This window comes from Octopus bimaculoides, chromosome 6, assembly GCF_046866305.1.
Source record: "Octopus bimaculoides isolate indiv1 chromosome 6, ASM4686630v1, whole genome shotgun sequence".
Lineage (NCBI taxonomy): Eukaryota > Metazoa > Mollusca > Cephalopoda > Octopoda > Octopodidae > Octopus > Octopus bimaculoides.
The window spans coordinates 53,722,895-53,731,125 of NC_142933.1; the positions used below are offsets into that span (position 1 = coordinate 53,722,895).

An 8,231-nucleotide genomic window follows, 5' to 3' on the forward strand; every position below is an offset into this window, starting at 1 on the left:
AGAAGACAGCTGATTTGATGACTACAAATCCAGTCCGTCACTGGAATTGTAAAATTTGTAAAATTTTCCAGAAGTTTATCATTTAAGTATATATGAGCAAGTATATGCATGAGATCACAAACATAAAACAAAACATACAAATCTGCACGCATACATATACACATACAACAATACCCTGTTCATGTTGAAATTCCAATGAAGGAGCCTTGGATATAGGTTGGACACCGGCTCTTTCTCTATTGCCAAAAAATCTTGAAATAAAACTGAATAATGATATAGATACACACACACACATACATACATAATACATTTATATATATATATATATATATATATATATATATATATATATATATATATATATATATATATATATATATATATATATATATAAAGAGAGAGGGGAGAGAGAGAGAGAGAGAGCTATGCATACATCCATACATGAATGCTTATTTTGAAATGATGTAAATAATTCTTATGGAAAACAAAGAGCTCTTGTATTTTTTCAACAACCTAAACGAAACCTCATATCAAATGCTAAAAATTTCTTCGGAGAATATCTATTATCCAGATATCATGATTACTTTTAACGTATAATTTCAGGAATTACGTTATTTCTCCAAAAGTCCAAGTTCTGCTATACTTTGATTCAGCGGTTATAATAACAATGGGTATAAAGCTGAAAATATATATTCGAAACTGACTTCTCATCATTGGTCCGTAGAATCTTTTTTATCCTATAGTTTTCTTTCGACATTGATGTTGGCAGCTGATTACCACACGAGAGACCCTTTATTATGTTAACCAAAACAGCACTTTAAGGTTGGTTATGTTTTAATTTGGTTATGATATGATTCGTATATTCTACCGAATTCTTCTGATATTCTTTTGATCCATTCATCGCAGTATAGTCAATTTTATTTGTTATTTTTTTCTTTCCTACTCCATTCCAGGTTCCTCTGGCTACTACATCATTCTTTATAGGAAGATAGTATCTAGTAGAAATATTTTCACATCAGGCAATGATGTGGTTAATGTCTTCAGTTTTGGGGTTTGGATTTAATGTCAACTGTTGTATTCTGTAGCTATAGTGAATGCATGATACTTGTTGGGGATTTGTTACATTTAGATTGTATGTCATTAACCTTCCAGTTGAGATTTTGATACTCCATACTAGGCATTTAGTGTTATTCCATCTATAGTCTATTTTTATCCTTTTCAAGTGCAATCACTTCCATGAACTTAGAGACAGGGCTAGAAAGGAGTTGCGAGAGAGAGATAGAGATATGTATGTGTGTGTGTGTGTGTGTGTGTGTGTGTGTGTGTGTGTAAAGAGAGAGAGAGAGAGACAGAGAGAGAGACAGAGAGAGAGAGAAAGAAAGAGAGAGAGAGAAAGAAAGAGAGAGAGAGAAAGAAAGAGAGAGAGAGAAAGAAAGAGAGAGAGAGAAAGAAAGAGAGAGAGAATGGGAAAGAAGGAAGCAGGATAGAGAGATCTGTGTTAGTTTTTCTGTCTCTTCCCAAGTATATACGTAGATAATAATAAGTCATGTGTTGAACTTGAGAAAAAGTCTTGTCTATTTTTCCTGTTCTGCTGATAGTTTGTACTTGTAGCGTGCGTTTCAGTTGACTAATTTCTTTTTTGGGGAAACCTACCTTTTCCAGATTGTTACTTATTCATTTATTAAGAAAACCAAGGGTAGCAATTGTTATTGGTATACATGTGAACTTATAATCAGTTTACAAAAGCTGAACGATTTGAAACTTGCTTTTCGAAGAAACGTTCACATCAGCAGGGCAACTGACCTCTATGATAATACATACTTTTGGTTGTCTGTCTCGAACAACTAAATCCAGCTTGTTATGTTTGTACTTGGTACAAGTTTTGATAGGAAAGTTCCACTAATAGCAGGTGAATTTCCATGGTGCAAATATCCTGATGGAACCGCTCTCTTTGTTTCTCACTTGACACTCATTCTAGACCCAAGTTGTTAGGAACTTGAAATTTTTCATATTCTGGGGAGCAGCTGTTTCAGACAATCTGCTTGAAGTTTTGGGCAATCTGCATTCACATCAAGACCTGCTAATGATTACCTTCACTTATACGAAGAAACTTTGACTCCAGGTACTTGAAAGCAGCTCAATTTTTGTTCAGGGCCTTCACAAAATTTTTCATAAGCCCTAATTTGATGTAGAATGGTGACAGCAGAATTTTGATGGGATAGTGGCACAGCTTTCACGTTGTGATTTCCGGCAAGAAGCTGGTTCTTGGTTGTCAGTCTTTTTGTTCATAGTGCTGGCTGTCTGCCCTACTATTCCAAAGGTAAAGGAAACAGGGATACGTGGTGTATCCCACTTGAAGACCTAGTAGGAGAGCAATAACTTTTAAATCACCACAAATGAGAAAACTGTGATTATGATACTTGATGGCAGTTATTAGTGTCGTCATATTTTCATAAGTTTCTGACATTTGGACTCTATGGCCAATTGGTACGGATGCAGCTGTGTTGCCATTATAGAGAATAACAGCCTTTAAACTTCTGTTAGGAGAATGAACGAAGAGCCTCTAGTCATCTGCATTTTATGACGTCCCCATGTGTTCAATAAGGCCAGAAATATATGAACAGAAAACTAAAGAATTCTGTTTCTCAAACTGCGTGAATCCTGCTACACGATGTTGCTACCAAGCGAATGTTGTTCCAGAAGCTAGAAACCTGTGTTCCTTCAGTTTTGAGCCAAGTAAGTGTGCACTTTCTTTTGGAAGGTTAAGGTCTCTCGCCAAGTCATTGAGCTCAACTTTGTTGAAAAGTCTGGGAATGTCATTTGATGGTAGTTCATAGTCTACTTCCATTTCATTAGTATCACTGATGAAATTTCCCATGTCTCATGTGGCACAGGTACAAGAATATCATCTAAGTGTGGAAGAGGCCTTATTGCTGATGGAATATTTGAGTATACTACGCAGTCCTTGGTCTTCTTTTTGAAGTCGTGCAGAAGTAGCAGTCATCATGGTGGTTCATCTGCTCAGGTCATAAAATTGGTTCTCCGAAGGGCGTACACTTCAGTTTTCCAACTGACCACATTTGGAACTTACTAATGAAACTCTTGCAAGCTTTGTGAGGGGCAAATGGTTCGTCCTAGTCTCCCACTTTGCAGATAAAATAAGCTAAACAAAGGAGTAATATTGCCCCAGCAATCTGAAGGGATGAATTGCCCGCAGATATAGCAAAACATAAATATGTCTGGTGAATTTATGCAGTCTTTAGACATATTCATAATCTAAAAATAAAGAAAAATATATTAGATTTAATATTTAAGTCAATATAAAGTAAGAATATTCATTGGTAATATACTTTATCATTTACTTATGTCATACAAAAAGAAAAACTTAACGTTGCTGTATAACTTGAGAACCTGATGAATAAAAAACACCATGAATCACTATTTACCATATATATTTCAAAACAGATACTATACTGTCCATAAAAAAACCATGCAGACTGTTGTTATTCATCATGAAGGAAAGCAGTGCATGATTGGTTGGAGGGAATTCCAACAAAATTATATTAAGCACGAACAGCTTAAGTGACCCGTTCGCAAGGGTTGTGATGTGAATTCGCCTTAGTATATAGGCGCACAGCCTAATTTGATATGTTACACGTGTGGACGTGTCTTTCTAATTAATATAAACCTTAGTACTCAGATAAGCTACACACGTATAGAGGTTGCTAACTATGCATTATACGGTATCTTTACTTTCAGGGGGAAGAGTAAAAGAATGTGTATCAAGGAAGAGACTGAAAAGTCATATGAAGGTTCACCAAAACAATCAATGTAGTCATCTTGTCACATCTGTATAAAAAAGTGTAAGTTCCTATCAGAATTGAAAACCCACATCCCTGCTACACATGTTTAAGCGAATAATTAAATGATGGCATTACCCGTGATCGTGTTGCAGCTATCATGCATGTATGCATGAATATATATATATATATATATATATATATATATATATATATATACGTTTGTATGCATATGTGTGTATATGTTTGTATGCATATGTGTGTGTATGTATGTGTGTATGTGTGTGTGTGTGTGTGTGTGTGTGTGTGAGAGAGAGAGAGAGAGAGAGAGAGAGATAGAGAGATGTAGTAGCAATAACATTAAATTACGCAGTTCTTCACCAGTGACTAAGAGCATATGAGTGTCTGCGGCTTTCAAAACCTTTAGTTAATGCAATCGCTAAATCCACAAGGAATACTTAATACTGCAGTGACCTAAAGCTATTGTTACGAAAATGTACACACATATGATTCACTTAATTATTCTTTTAACATTTTAATGTATTATGTGCTGTTATTCCATTAGAGAATATTAAACCCTCCGTTGACATATTGATGCCTTGTATCATTATCTGCACGACGTCATCACGTGGACGAGATATTCGTTGTCATTTTTTTTTTTACCATGGAAGAAACCTTGGATATTTGGCTGGCGGAAAGGGTGAAGGTTTTTCTCAGACCGGGATTTGACCCGAATGCTTGAAACAGAGTGATTCTCTCCGCTAAGTGCACCTTATGACAATGCAGGGGTGTTAAAATGGGCAATGTATTAAAATCCCAAGTCAGTGATGTTAGTTGTTATTGTAAAATACGTCGCAGATCTGATCGAGGAGACTTGAACAAAGGTTTTCCGTTATTCCGAAGTACTACGAATCCACAACTAACGTGTTCACCCTCACTTTTTTTCAGGATGGCAGTGTTTAATTCTAACGTGGTTTGGCTGCTATTTCCAACAGATTGAAAGAACACGCGGAATTGTTGGTTGTAGAGGGGTAGAGTCTGCTGTCGTTTAGCACCAAACCAACCTTGATCAAGCAAACATATCAAAATTATGTTCCAACGATAAATACATAGTACATACATACATACATACATACATACATGCAAACAAACATGCGTGCATGCGTATGTACGTACGAACGTGCATGCATACACACGCGCGCGTACATGCGTATGTGTGCACAGGTGTATGTCAATGTATGTGACAAAGTACTTATTGGACAAAGTTCTGTAATCTGTTCATTTTTAAGAGAGTATGATATGATTTGACAGAGACTTGGCCGCCATTTCTACGTGTGGAACATCTCATTGAGGTTTCTCCGATGTTAGCTGTTGTGTTAATATGGGAGAAGTATAGTAATTCTCGAGCGAATTTGCTTTATTTGTTTTGTTCCCTCTAGATTTTAGAATTTAACATCTGTTATTATGTGGATTAATCTACAACAGCTAAAACTAATGATAAACGATAACAAGTATTTTGTTGCTTGGTATATATTCAGCACTAAAGTGAGGATCAACTTGTGATTGGTTAATCCTAAGTCAGTGTTGATCGAACAGATCTATGATTAAAGGTTTTCCAGCCAAAATCATTTCGTATGGAGAGAGCTACAATCACCTAATTTTTTAAAGGCGGTAGTGGGTGTTTTCAAGGAAATTTGAGGCTGTTATTTTTATAAGAAACAGAGTTACCACTTAGAGGCTTTCATGCTGGCTTGTTCATCAAGTATATTTGCAGTTACACATGTAGCATCAGAAGACAGTTCACAAACCCCGTGGCCCAGTGGTCCTCAACGATATTTTTTTCTACCTGTGGAACCCTTTATTGCCATTCAATATTGATAAACTAGTTTTATAGACACTTCTTTCAAAATTCTTATTTTGTTTTTTCCTCATTAACTTGTGGTAGGCTTGCAATTGCATTGCAAAGGGGACCAAGTTTCAGTGGCCGGAAACATGTTTAGAGAAAGAAACCTAATTGTTTCTTGTAATAATACATCTAGACCAACATTTTTCATTAACCCCTAAAATATTACCGTGAACCCCCAAGTCACTGTTTTGCTGGTATAGACTCTCATAAATCTTATATGGACCCCATGGTCATGTGCAACCCAGTTGAGGGCCACTGTCGTAGACTATTAGTTCAGGTCATCTGCAACTCTTCTGGCTAAGGATGATTCCCACAAACTTTTAATATGGAAGTTCTCTACTGAATGAATTGCCCTTGTCTAACGTAAGTACAGAATATCAGATTAGTGTAACTCATCCACTTTCTGGTTTTACTCGTGGTAAGAGCATGAGATGAAGGCAAAGTTTAATAACCAACACACAGAATGTGAAAATCGTTTCAGTAACTTTGAAATTCACTCGGAAAAGTACCTTCTACTATACATACGGTTATCTACTATGCATAAGGTTACAACTTAGAAAAGATATTCGTTTTTTAGTGGTGTTGCTGTTTAAAAATAATGCCAATGCCTATATAGATATTCATCAAAGTGAAACCACACTAATTCATCTGATTGAATTTACTTTTGCAATTGGCTTTTTCATCCTTGAATATCGATAGCAAGATTAAAAGAAATGTGAAATGTACACATTGATAGGGAAAATGATGTACTTATTCAATTATGAAAGCATTAATGAACGTAAATACAGAATAAAGGGAGACATACAGGACTGAGTAATATATCGAAAATCGTTCGCTGTCGATTCTTATCATTTCACGCATCATGCACGTAAGCATATATGTTTATAAAAACATGTTTCCATGCATAGATGCAATGAACAAGTAGAAGTTTCGTTCCTTTGTCCGTTCTTATTCGGTTTATATATCCACCACTAGTGATGACAACAGCCGGTGGTTTGTCTTTAAAGCAACCGTGACTGATAAAATGCTTAGCAATCGAAATATCTAGACATTCCTTGAAATAACATGAGGTAAATAATCCATGCATTTTAATTATGTGTTATTTTCTCCATTTGTTTAACTCATGTACACATAAAACTATAGCACCGATTACTTTCTGAGTCGTTTGCCTTTAGTTTTTCTTAATTATTTTTTTCTGAAGATGTTTCCGGGACTTTAAGTATGTTCTGACTCTTTATTATCTTGCTTTTGATATAATCCTGCGTTCAGTTCCGGTCAGAAATTTCTTTATTTTCTATGAAGTGTATTTATTTCAATTATTTTATTTTTATATAATGTACCTAATACTGTTCGCGTGATGATTTATTAGAAATGCTTTACGTGTGTGTGTGTGTGTGAATAGAGAGAGAGAGGGGGGGATGAGGAGAGAGAGAAATGACTTGTTATAAATTATATGAACGTGGGAAGTATGACAATTGCTGTGTTTGCGATGACTTAATTCAAATGTCGATATTCCTATTCTTTTTTATCCCCAGTTCAGCTGTTTCAACAAATTTACGATCAAAGGCTTTCTTATCGTGACCACCTCGTCATGTTTTCATGAATGGTGTATCCTTTATCAAATTATTCAATGAGCACTTCTCTTCTTAAGGCAGCAGTGTGGGATTTGAGGGATATTTGGTTGGCTCTTATTTCTAGTAGATCATGGCGTCGTAAAGAATCTCACTCGGTTGGCTCACTTACAAATGATGTATGACTATGAGTATGTGATGACTTATTACAATTGATACTTTCTCTAAGTTGCTTGTCACTGATCTCATCATCAAAAGAACAATCGATTTTTTTTTATTTTTGTTTGTTTATTTATTTATTGCTACTTCTTTTCCTTTCATCAGAATGCGACTTAATAAACAAAGACAACAACGGCAACATGAATAATAGCACTAACGGCAATAACAACAACAGAAACAAAACAACAACAACAACAATACAACAGCAGCAGAAGCAATAACAACAACCATAACAAGAAAACATGATAATCACAAAAGACTTGAGAAAAACACCAAACGCAACCGTACATACAAAACAGTTGAACATGACGTCTTTATATCAGTAATATTCAATAAACAGTGTCAACATTAAGTTTGTACCGAAGGCATCAAGAGGAACATGCGTCAACTATCTTTGTAAAAACTGAATAAAATTAACAACAATGTCTATTCTATTATTTATTATTTATTTATTTATTGTTGCTTTTACTGAGTCGTTCTTACTAAACACATGAATATTCCAGTTTTATTTGGCAACCATACATTCTCGTTATATATTTTCCCGCTGGACCTTTTACTTGCCGTCAGTTTCATTTGAGACCTTAACAACATTCATGTCTTCTTTTGTTGCGATTCTACGAAGCGTCGATCTGTCAATAAACTCATCTTCCTTTGATATCATTTTTACACACCAACATTTACGGTAGGCAGTGAAGCAATTAATGTTAATGTACGTCTACGACTGAGCAGAGAATG

The 8,231-nt window shown here is 35.4% G+C and overlaps 1 long non-coding RNA gene across 1 annotated transcript; it reads left to right on the forward strand.

The window, feature by feature from the left end:
* Positions 1 to 409: 409 nt before the first annotated feature.
* LOC128248041 (uncharacterized) lies at positions 410 to 7,904 on the forward strand. Its single transcript, XR_016242116.1, has 3 exons — positions 410 to 822; positions 3,760 to 3,863; positions 7,602 to 7,904. It is a non-coding gene; the product is annotated as an uncharacterized LOC128248041 (long non-coding RNA).
* The last annotated feature ends 327 nt before the right edge of the window (positions 7,905 to 8,231 follow it).